This window comes from Tursiops truncatus, chromosome 12, assembly GCF_011762595.2.
Source record: "Tursiops truncatus isolate mTurTru1 chromosome 12, mTurTru1.mat.Y, whole genome shotgun sequence".
Lineage (NCBI taxonomy): Eukaryota > Metazoa > Chordata > Mammalia > Artiodactyla > Delphinidae > Tursiops > Tursiops truncatus.
Window position 1 is genome coordinate 88867794 of NC_047045.1, and position 10557 is coordinate 88878350.

The following is a 10557-nucleotide window of genomic DNA, read 5'->3' on the forward strand; positions in this document are numbered from 1 at the left end:
CAATTTTTTATTACGTGCTCTAAGCTTTGGTGGGTTTTACTAGAAATAGAGTGGGCTTTGGTGCCAAGCAGATCTGAGTTAGAATCCCACGGCCTCCGCGGTGTGGTCCGGGGCCTGGACAGTGGGAGGGGGTCTGAGGCCCCTCTGTGAGCGGCGGGGCCCCGCTGGATCCTCGGCTCCCGGGGCCTTTTGTTTCCCTCCGCAGAATGGCTGTCCCAGCGCAGGGTGTCCGGGACGATGCCCGAGGAGGGACGTGTGCAGTGCTGGCCCAACACCGTATCAAGGTCCTCAGTTCCTTTATGGTGACAGGGAAGCACCGAGCATATCGAGCCATTCGGCAAATATCTTCTTTTCCCGTCTTTCCAACGTGGTTAAACACCCAGTTTATAGATGGAGGAAAAGGATCCCCTTGCCTGGTGCGCTCAGGAATTACCTATAAACACCTCTTGCTGTTCCCATATTCAAAGTTATGCGGAAAGAGATTCCTAATTATTTCAACGTCTGTCTCACATCTCATGGGTGCTAAGCTCTGGGGACGTGTAGACAAATAAGAACAGACTCAGGTGGGCAACCGTCTGAGCCCAGCAAGAAAGACGGTCAGATCTGTGGGATGGAGAAGGGCCCCCCAGCCTTCACGCAGCTCTCGTCATGCTGCGGGACCCTCCGAGCTCTGGGTGTGACGGTTGAGCCGGGGCAGGGTGGGTGTAACGGCCACAAGGTAAAGCCAGAGAGGCTCCGTTACAAGGGCTGTGAGGGGTTAGAACATGAGCGGTTCTGAAAGCTTCTTGCTCCCTGGATGCCTTTCAAAAAGGATGTATTTAGGAAGCTAAACTGTTCGCATATTTTTTTGAAATGAATGATCTATTTTACAGAGCTTAAAATTATGTCCAGCCTGCCTGCAGTAAATCCTCCCCTGGCTGTAGCGCAAAGTAAGCAACGAGGTCGCCGTTTAAACAATTCCCGGGCAGCACAGCCAGCACCATTTGAAACCCTCCGTCATTCTAAACAGAAACAGATGTTTGAACAGCAGAGCTGTGCAGAAGTCGTTCTTCAAACAGTAGATTAAAACATCTGTCAGGACAGCACGGAGGGCCAGACCTGCAGCAGCCTCCCCAGCTGGACCTGCCAATCATGACCTTTCCAGGGGGATGGGTGGGTGGACAGAGGGGACCGGGGGGAAGCTGAGTGATGCCCTGTTCTCTTCTAGCTCCTCTTGAAGCACTGCCAGGCTTCAGGTGTCCTGCTGGCCCGTCCCCTGTCCTGCTGGCCCATCCCCTGTCCTGCTGGCCCGTCCCATGTCCTGCTGGCCCATCCCCTGTCCTGCTGGCCCATCCCCTGTCCTGCTGGCCCATCCTCTGTCCTGCTGGCCCATCCCCTGTCCTGCTGGCCTGTCCTCTAAACTGTTGGCCCATCCCGTGTCCTGCTGGCCCGTCCCCTGTCCTGCTGGCCTGTCCTCTAACCTGTTGGCCCATCCCCTGTCCTGCTGGCCCGTCCCCTGTCCTGCTGGCCTGTCCCTTGTCCTGTTGGCCCATCCCCTGTCCTGCTGGTCCATCCCCTGTCCTGCTGGCCTGTCCCTTGTCCTGTTGGCCCATTCCCTATCCTGCCGGCCTTCTTGGAAGTGCTTTTTCCTCCCCTCGGTGACACTTGTTGCAAGACTCTGCATAGCTGGCACTCCTGGCTGGACTCTGTGTCCCCGGAAAGTGTTGGGACCCTGGGGCCCTTTCTCCTCCAGGCTGACATTCAGCATTTGACCTTCTGGGGGCTCCAGTGGCTGCTCAGCTGTAGCTCACATGGTTGCATTATTATCACTAATCTGCTAGGACCACGGGAAAGAGACAGTACGAGTGGTCCCTGCTTGTGGCCCGGCACGAAGCCGAAGACTCAGAGCTGAGGGCGGGGCTCAGAAAAGGAGTGAGTACAGTGGGTGCTCAGTGCCGAAATTCCCTCTGCTCCCCTCTGTCTCACCCCAGCCCCAAACAGGCCCATTCATAGGCCAGAGGTTGTTCGAGCCTGGGGAAGAGATGAGCACCTGTGACCTGGAGATGAACCCTACACTCACCATGCAGGAGGGGAGATGCAGGAGGGGAGATGCAGGAGGGGAGATGCAGGAGGGGAGATGCAGGAGAGGAGATGATGGGGGGATGCAGGAGGGGAGATGATGGGGGGATGCAGGAGGGGAGATGCAGGAGGAGAGATGCAGGAGGGGAGATGATGGGCAGGGGAGAGGCAGGTGCATCTGTGTCAAGCGTGGGAGTGTGTGTGTGGAGCAATGGGTGTGCGTGCGTGTGAGGGGATTTGCTGAGGCAAGAGGCAGGTGCTCGCAGGGAAGGGGAGTGAGGAGGCCGCCTTGTCCCACCAGCAGGGCCGGGGGTCTGGGTGCAGGGCTCCCCTTCAGTGCTCCTGGGGTGTCCTTTGGGGTTTCCTGGCCCCCCTCCCTCCTTAGCTGTGGCTCAGCTCTGCCGCCGTTAGAAGCCACGGCCTGAAGGAAGGGGTGAATGAGATGGCTGGGGTCGTGCAGCCACCCAGCCTGAGGGTAGGGGGACCGTCTCAGGCCTGGGAACGTGGACGGCTGGTCTCCCAGCGTACGCCGGGCTGGATTTCTGAAAAGCAGTTCCCGGAAGCGGCATCCCCCGTGGCGGGCCCCTGGGGACAGCAAAGCGTCACAGCTACTCGGTGCAGCTGAGCGAGAGCACAGGTGGCAAGGCCACTCCGGGACCCCACCCTGCTGTCCTGGGCTGCGAGGTCTGGGAACTCAGGTCACAGAGACCCCTCCCTGTGCAGAGCACGGCCAGGGTCCCCGCAGGCGCCCCTGCACGGGGCTGGTGTTTCAAGCGGGTGCAGCCCCGTACTCCTGCTGGGACGAGTTCTCAGATGCTGTGCCAGGAGGGGTGAGGGCGACACACGTGGTTCCCCCATGTCTTCTGAGGGAGCTTGGCCAAGGGGGAGCCCAGGCTGAGCCTCTGGAGGGGTCCAGCCTCGCCTCTTCCTTTCATCTAGAAGGATGACCTCACGGCCCGCTGGCCTCCCAGCTGCTGGGTGTTTGGTCCTCAGACGCCGTAGCCCATGCTTGGGGACACCTGGTGACCCCGGTGTCCACCTCCACAAAGACGCTCATCCTCGAGTGACCAGACCTTTGTGAACTCGAAAGCAAAAGGCACCATGGTCTCCCCGCCCTCTCCAGCCACAGTTCTGTTTGTCCCGTCAGGGCGGCTGTGGGATGGGAGCGTGGGTGGACGGGCTGGCCCGTGGTGGGAGGGACTAGGATCCCTGGCCCCCGACCTGCGCTTGGCCTGCTGTTGGCAGGACAAGAGCCCCGGACGAGACGGCCTCTGTCCGTAAGGGGCCTCCTTCCTGTGGGCTCAGAGAAGTGACTCGATTACAGCAGCACGGCCTGGGGGGGCTCACAGCGGCCTCTGAGGGTCATTACAGGGAGGGCAGGATCAGGGTAGCTGGCTATGGGGTGGGGTTTGAACTGGGTTCTCTGGAAAGATGGGCAGAGGCACTGGGCGCTCGGCGGACCGAGGGCTTTCCGAGGGGAGCACCGAGGGAGCAAAGCCAGAGGACGGGCGGCCTGGGTCCTGGGCAGGAGACGGGAGATGCTCAGGCCTCCGCGGGGCCTACCTCTCCGTGGGTGGCACTGGCCCCGGGCCCGCTCTGCCCGAAGGCTTGTGGGAGGCCTCGGAGGTGCCCTCTTCTGCTCTCCGTTGTGTAGGGAGCGCGTACCTCAGTAGAAAAGACGCAGGATTTCTCCTCAACGTCTTGATTTCTTCTTTGCTCCACAATAACTTCTGGCTGCTGAAGCCTCAGAGCATGAGGGAGGCTTGGGGGACGGGAGGCGCCCCTGCGGATGCCAAGGCTGTGTCCGCCCCCTGGGAGCCCACACGTTGCCTTTAGGGACGAGCCAGCCAGTGGGCGTGGCCCTCGGCGCAGACTCAGTCCCTGGTCAGTTTAGTTTTCTCTTGGGCGCCCCAGGCCGCGGCGGCTTTGCCCCTGTTCTCCCAGGTCTGGGGCTCCACCTGGCCGTCCCGGGCATGGAGGGGTTAAGGAGACACTGATTTGAACCGAAGTCTCTCCCCAGACGGCCCCCAGCCCCGCCTGCCCGGGCTGTCACTCCAGAGGGTCACCTCGCACCAAACCCCGGCTCTTCCCAAACCCTCTGAGAGTCAAGACTGAAAATCACGCCCAGAGAGGTGAAGAGGCGAAGATCTTTGCAGGACAGAAAACCACGTTCGTAGGGCCGTAGGGAGAATGTGCTCGTGGGAGCCCGGAGGCCGGCACACCCGCTGCCGACACCACATGCCCTCCTGCAGCTCCAGGGCATCCTAATCGCCCCCTCCCGTGCTGCCCCCCGAGTCTGGCTGGAGGTGAGCCCTGGAGTAGCAGTGGGTTCAATCTGCAGCGGGCTGCAAACTTGGGGAAGCCAATGTAGTCTTTGGCCAAATACCAAATGCATAGGGTCCTGAGGGAAGGAGGTGATAGGCTCCTCTGTTCCCTGCTAGGAAACTCCTGGGGTGCTGGGCTCAGCTGTGGCCGCTGCACCTAGAGGACACTCTCCGTTTCTCATGGATGGGACTATGTTTTCCCTGTACAGGGAAGTGTCTCCCATGCGTCGTATAGTGCTGGCAAAGACTTTTGTTAATGAAATACATCCCGGACAAGGTTTTGATGGTCTGCTGTATGCTGGGCAACGTTATAGGTCCTGAGACACAATCATGGATAAAAGATTAACAGTGATTCGCTGGGTGAACACAGGAGCATATGTGCAGAGGGAGACGTTTATGTAAAGACTGGCTCACAGGACCACGGGGTCTGGGGGGTCTGGAGGGGGCGCAGCAGGCGGAGGCCAGGGTCAGCTCGTGCCACAGCTCGAGTCCAGAGGCTCCTCACGGCAGGACCGCTTCATCCTCGGGAGCCTCAGCCGTTCCTCTCAGCATCTTCAACTGCTTGGGTGCGACCCGCCCTGGTTGTGGAGGGTCGTCTGCCTGACACAAAGTCGACTGATCTGAAGGTTAATCTTCTCTAAAAATACCTTCCCAGCAACATCTAGGTGGGTGTTTGACCCGGCCAAGTGGCCATGTAAACTAGCCATCCTAAGCATGTAATAGCTATTTGTAAGTTGAAGATGGTCAGCTCATACGGAAAAGGACCAGACTCATTCCGTGAGGTCCCAGGAGTTAAGCCGGGACCCCAAGTGGCTATAGCATGCTGGCCGATGCCCCTTCGCTCTGAGGAAGGACCTTCCCCAGTGAGGACTTCTGACTCCTGCGTGGGCTCTGGGCAGGGCTGGGCTCTGCCGGGGCCGTGGGGGGGCAGAGTTCACATCGTGATCAGGACCTTGGCCGTGGGCCCTCCCCGGAGACCCTGGGGCTGTGCTTCAGCTCACGGCCTTCCACGGGTCCTGAGCGGCCGGGAGCAGCCCGCGTGGGACTCTCAGGCCCTGACACATTCTGTGTGACTTATAAACGCTCCAGTGGCTTTAAAGCGAAGGCGGGAGAGGTCCCCCACTCTCCTCCAGGGATGCGCGGGCCACAGAGCCGCACAACTGGGCAGAGGAAGGAGCGACCGGGCCGTGAGCCCCTCCTCCCCGTGTCAGTGCAGAGCGTGGAACTGGTCTCACGACACGAGCCCGCGAGGCTCCAGGGCTGCGAGCTGCAGGCCACGGCCTCCCTTCTCAGGGGCTGAGGGCTCAGCCCAGGGACCTGCGTCCTGAGTGCGGCTGCAGGAACCCAGCGGTGGCTGCCCTTGAGCGCGGGCAAGGGCAGAGGGTGTCCAGGGGCTCTGAGGTCGTCCCATCGGGGCTGCTCAGCTGCCTCTCAGAGAAGCTTGTGCGGGCGGGGGTGTGCTGGCAGGAAAGGCGGTCTAGCCCAGACTTCTGCCAGGAGCCCGACTGGGAGCCCCGACGGAGGTGGCTCGGCCCAGGAGGCTCTGGACGCTGCCTTGGGCCCAGCTCCAGGCCTGTCCTGCTCTGACGGGGCCGGGAGCTCGTGCCTGGAGGCCGGGGGTCAGCTGCATCGCCTGAGCCGTGAGCTGGACGGTGACTCCACCCAGGCCGCCTGCTGACCTGGAGCGAGCGTCCCCGGTCCCTCCGCCTGACGTGTGGACGGCGCCCCTTGGGTGTCCACGCGGTGGCCTCAACGCGGTGCACAGGCCAGCAGCAGGCAGCGCCCTCTCCCCCCTCAAACCTCCCGCGGCGGCCGCGGGGCCCCCGAGCAAAGCCGTCTCCGCCTCCACCCTCCTCAGGCCGCTGCCCGCCCCCAGCGCCCCGCGGACTCCAGCTCCAAAGTCGCTGTCTAAAAACAACACAAGGCAACACAGGCCAGAAGCTTTCCTCTGATCACATCCCCACCTCCTTCCTCCACTTCACAGAAGACAACGTAAAACACGTCTGAAGGGCTGGCCTGTCCCCGCCCAGCCTCTTCTTCCCCCCGACCCACAGCAGCACCTCCGTCTACACCTCCCGCCACCACTGAAACCACTCTGGCTAAAGTCCCAGACACCTCCTGTTGCCAAATCCAGTGGCTCTTCTCAACCCTCAGTAGCATCTGACCTTGCTGTCAACACCCTCTTTCAAATACTCTCTCCCTTTGCTGTGAAAATCAGAGAAACAAAAGTAAACCTGGATATTTGAAGAGAATCCCTTAAGTGGGGAATTACTTGCCAAGGTCTTAGGAGGGCCGGGAGCCAGTGCGGAAGGCCACGTGACCCAGAGGTGGGCAGCTACAGGGAGACTTGCTGCCCTTGGGGGGTCCCCCAGGGCCAGGGCCCCACCCCCAGGAGCCCACCCTCAGGGTGATCCTCTGGCAGGAGCCCAGGAGAGCCCCCCCGACACTGCTGCCAGTAGCACAAATGGGCTACGATAGACCTGACACGACCTCCTTTAACCCTTCAGCGTTGTTTTCAAACAAAGCCCATCTGTGTCTATTATCCGTTTATCTACCTATCATCTATCAATCATCTATCATCCATCAATCATAATTCTCAATTTTCTATTTATCTATCATCTGCCTATGTACCTATCTATCCACCATCATCATCTATCCATCCATCATCTGTGGATACACCTATCACCTATCTATCAATGTATCTATTTATCATCTATATCTACCTATCTATCATCTATATCTATCTATCTATCTATATCTATCTACCTATCATCTATATCTACCTATCAATCATCTATATCGACCTATATATCATCTCTATCTATCTATCTATATCTATCTACCTATCGTCTATATCTACCTATCTATCAATCATCTATATCTACCTATCTATCATCTCTATCTATCTCTATCTATCTACCTATCATCTATATCTACCTATCAATCATCTATATCGACCTATATATCATCTATATCTATCTATCTATCTATATCTATCTACCTATCAATCATCTATATCTATCTATCTATCTATCTATCATCTATCTATCATCTATCATCTATAAACTACTTATCTGTTTGTGTATCTATTTATCTATTCATCTATCAACTACCTACCTATCCATCATCACTCTTAGTATTATTCCCAATCATCAGTGTATCTGAAGGCCACGGGCTCTGCTCCGAGTCTTGGAATTGAGGGGATGATGCCTTACTCCTTCTGGTCCCTCCAGCATTTGCACAAATCAGATTCTCCATGGATGTTGGTTTATCTGTGACGCTCAACACTAGTGATTCTCAAATTTTAAAGGCTCCCGTGTGAGAGAGGAATTACATTTCTTTTGTAGCATCCCAAGAGGTATAACCAAGACCTGCAGACAGAAACCACAAGAACTTTCTAGCTATCAGAGTCTTCAGAAATGGAAACAGCTTCTTCAGGGAGAGTTTTCAACCAGGACTGTGGGGCTGTGGTAGAAAGAGTGGAGAATTTGGAGGGATGGCCCACGTGACCTTGGAAATGTCCTCTAAGGAAGAGCGTGTGCCATTCCCTCGCATGGAAGGGGAGGTGGCGGCGCTGGGCTGGGACGGAGGTGAGCGGGGGCTCACTTTGCAGACGGGGGCGTGGGCAGCGTCTCTGGATGTGGTGGACCCCTCCGTCCTCCTCACCTTGTTAGAGCCATTTCTCAGAGCTCTGATCTTCAGACACTCAGAGAATCCCCAGCTGGGGATGGCCACCGGTCAAGCTCACTCCTGCAGGATCCCCTCCTGACCCTTGCACACCGCTCGCAGCCCCAGCCTCCAGGCGCCTGTGCCGGAGCCCATGGGACGCCGCCCCACGTGGCACTGAGCTCTGGATGGTGGAGCTCGGCGAGGGTGCGGGATTGGCACCCCATCTCCTCAGCGTCCAGGGCCTTCGCCTTCCCGTCCCCTCCGGTTCCTGCTTGTCCTCTGCTCCTGTCCCCTCAGGCTGCACGTTTCTCCAGTTTGTCCCAGGGCCCCAGTCCCCTGGAGAACACAGCCCCCAACCGTGAGGACGTCTGCCCGGTGGTTCTAACCCGCAGCCTCCGTAATTCCCAGAGCAGGGCCCGCCTGGGGGCCCTTGTGAGTTACCGCTGCAGTGACCGTTGAACAGATGAAGGGGCGAACGTCTGAAGAAAAGCCATGATGCCGGGCCATGGGGTGTGGGAGGAGCGTGCCCGGCCCCCAGGTCCTGCCCCGGGGGTGGGAGCTTAACACCTCCCTTCCCCTCCTGCGTCTACGCTTCCTGGGGGCCGTGACTGTACCCCCGAAATGTGCCAGGGACCCATGGCACACATTAAGATATCAGTGATTGGTATTTGCCTCATTTAACAAAGAGAAACAGACCCGGAAGAGGTGAGCCTCTGAAGGGGCTTCTTACACCGTGTGAGGGGCAAGTTTTGACGGCCTGAGACCCAAACACCGTCCAGGTGCTGCTGAGAATGGATTTGCAGGTGACTGGGGGCCAAATTAGTGGACCCAAAAATAGGGAGACGCACCGGGAGGGCCTGACCCACTCCCTCCCACCTTGTAAGACCCGCGTCTCCCCTGGCCGGCGGCTGCAGCCGTGGACAGGGCCACACGGCCAGGAACGGCGGGCCGTCCCCGCTGACAGCAGGAGGGTGGGTGGAGGCCTCGGCCCCACGAGGGCAGGGAGGTGAGTCCTGCCAGCAGGCCCAGAGCACGAGCGCCGGCTGGACGAGCAGATGATGTCAGCTGGGGCACCACGGGCACTGAGTCAGGCCTCGCCGTGCACAAGCTTCACACGCTCGGGGCTAACTTCCCGGGGACTTGCTGGTCCCACAGCCGCCTGGGGGTGGGAGTTGGGGAGCCGCCACGTGCCCCCCTCCAGGCCACGCGCCTGGCTCCCGGGGTGGGAGGGAAGCAGGAGGCACCGTGGCGGCATTGAGCTCACAGGCGCGGGGACGCCCTCCCACCGTGAGAACACGTGGAGACCAGTGCCCGGCACCCAGCAGCTTGCTTTTTCCATCAGCAATTTGCTGAATAAGGACAGGATGGGCCGGTGCGCTGGGCCTGAATGCGCCGCACATTCCGCAGCAGAAGTGACTGAAACTGGCGTGTTTGTGAGTCTCTTTAGCCAAGTTGCAGTTTATCTTGGTTTTAACCCAAACAGGCTGCAAACCAGGACAAACACTCTTTGATGTAATCAGCATATGACTCAGGCTCTCTGCGCGATGGTTCCTGTGCAGGGAAACAAAACAGGCCTTGAAACTTTGTCTGTGGAAACTGTGTGTCTGCAGCCGCAGTGGTGGTCACAGCCCCGCCGGGTTCAGCATCCGGGACAGCCCGTCAGGGGACGTCCGTGCTGGTGGCTCATCAGGAAGTCACCTGCCCCTCGCGTTCGGAAGCTCACACTTTGGGTGGTGGGCGGGGCCTCGAGAACTCTCAGGTGAGCCAGAGGGACCCTCGGACATGAGGCGGGAGCTTCCTGGGTGGCCACCCTCGTGCCTCCCTTGTCACCTGGGATTTCAGGAGACTTGACCCATGTGGCTCTGGTCCCTCTGCCCTGAGGAGGTCCTGAAACTCCTCTGATCGACTGTTTTCTTTGGTGACAGGATGTTATGTTTTTTCTACTAAGACTAACAGCCTGAGCCCAAAGCCTTGTGGAGGGAGCTTGGGACCTGCGGGGACGCCCACGCTGCATCTGGGCCTCCGCCCTGCGTGGCGCTGCCCTCCTGGGACAGTTAGGTCTGGGACAATTTAATGGGAGAGAAGGTTGTTTCCCACAACATCCCATGGAACCCACTCCCTTTGGAAGCCAAGCGCAGAAGCCCAGAGAGGGCAGGGCTGCCAGGACGCCGCGCTCACCATGCCCGGGGCTGCCCGCGGTCCTGCCTTCCTGGATTCAGCGGCTGATTCAGAGACTAGGGCCTTTCCAGGTGCCCAGACTTTCCCAGGTGTTGGAAAGGTCGGGGTCGGACAAACAGCTCCTTCCTTCCTGGAGCTAAAGTACAATGGGAGAGACAGATGTGAACCAATGTACACAGAGTAATTGTTGAATTTAAGTTACCGTCAGGAAAGGTACAGATGGGCTCCCGTGAGCAGTTTGGGAACACGGCCCACAGTAAGATATTAGTAATTGGTATTTGTCTCATTTAACAAAGAGAAACAGACCCCAGAAGAGGTGACTTGCCTA